Source organism: Sapajus apella, unplaced genomic scaffold (genome assembly GCF_009761245.1).
Source record: "Sapajus apella isolate SASKATOON/1434 unplaced genomic scaffold, GSC_monkey_1.0 scaffold19, whole genome shotgun sequence".
NCBI classification, from domain to species: Eukaryota; Metazoa; Chordata; class Mammalia; order Primates; family Cebidae; genus Sapajus; species Sapajus apella.
The window spans coordinates 12,401,684-12,403,175 of NW_022436959.1; positions in this window are offsets into that span (position 1 = coordinate 12,401,684).

Below are 1,492 nucleotides of genomic sequence, written 5' to 3' on the forward strand. Positions count from 1 at the left end.
CTGAAAACAAAGAGATATCCAAAAGCAATTCATGAACCTTGATTGGATCTTGGCTTAAAAGGAAAAATAAGCTATAAAAGATATTTAGATAACAATTAGTAGAATTTGCATATAAACATAATGAAATTTTTGCCAATTCCCCTATGCATATTGTGATATTGTGTGTTGAACTGAATCAACTCTGCCCTTAAAGGAGGATAGTTTTTCATCATTATTTAAAATAATGTGTTAGGGGCACTAAAGAATATCTTTAAAGGCAGCCTCAGAATATTTTAACATGTTGGCATTGAAACATCCTAAGCTGTCAGCTTTGAAAAGGCAATACAATTTGGAGGCATAAGTTCCAAGCCATTAGTTTAGAAATTTAGTCAGATTATTTTCTAATCATACCAGTGAAGTACCAACATTATCACAGTTAATGTCCGTCAGTGATTAGCACATCAGGACATCACTGACAGCAGTAAAGAATTTCTTTTTATGGGCTTATTCGTTGGGGCCCCTGCAGGAAACAGAATCCAACTCAGATGGTTTGAGAGTCTTATATGAAGGGACTACTTACAGGGCTGTGAGCAGGCTGAAGTCACTGAGAGATTAGCAACATGGGAAGTGGGTGCTGCCCCAGCAGTAGCTGGAGCTCCTGAGGAGTGACATGAAGCATCTGCCAGAAAAATTCAGCCCAGGGTAAGGAAGAACTATCCCAGCCTCTGTCTCCTCGGGGCACCGCTCTCCTCGCAGTGCCCCCTAGTGGCTGAACCTGTGAGAGCCCTAGGGTGCAGTTCTTGGGGCTCAGTGCATGGGGCAGGGGAAGAGCCATGGCAAATAGAAAAATAAGCCCCTTATATTTATCAGAATAGTTCATGTCTGAGTATTTGGAGGCATTTTTAGTAAATAGATATAATTTGTTCAGTGTTTTCAGCTCCCATTTATTTTACCAAGGTCGAATTATGATCAGCTGTGCTTTAAAAAAAAACCCTGGCCGGCCGCGGTGGCTCACGCCTATAATCCCAGCACTTTGGGAGGCCGCGACGGTTGGATCATGCGGTCAAGAGATCAAGACCATCCTGGTCAACATGGTGAAACCCCGTCTCTACTATAAATACAAAAATTAGCTGGGCATGGTGGCGCGTGCCTGTAGTCCCAGCTACTCGGGAGGCTGAGGCAGGAGAACTGCTTGAACCCAGGAGGCGGAGGTTGCGGTGAGCTGAGATTGTGCCGTTGCACTCCAGCCTGGGTAACAAAGAGCCAAACTCCGTCTCAAAAACAAACAAAAAAACCCTTTGGGCCGGGTGTGGTGGCTCACACCTGTAATCCCAGCATTTTGGGAGGTCGAGGTGGGCGGATCACGAGGTCAGGAGTTCGAGGCCAGCCTGGCTAACATGGTGAGACCCCATCTCTACTAAAAATACAAAAATTAGCCAGGTGTGGTGGTATGTGCCTGTAATCCCAGCTACTCAGTAGGCTGAGGCAGGAGAATCGCTTGAACCCAGTAGGT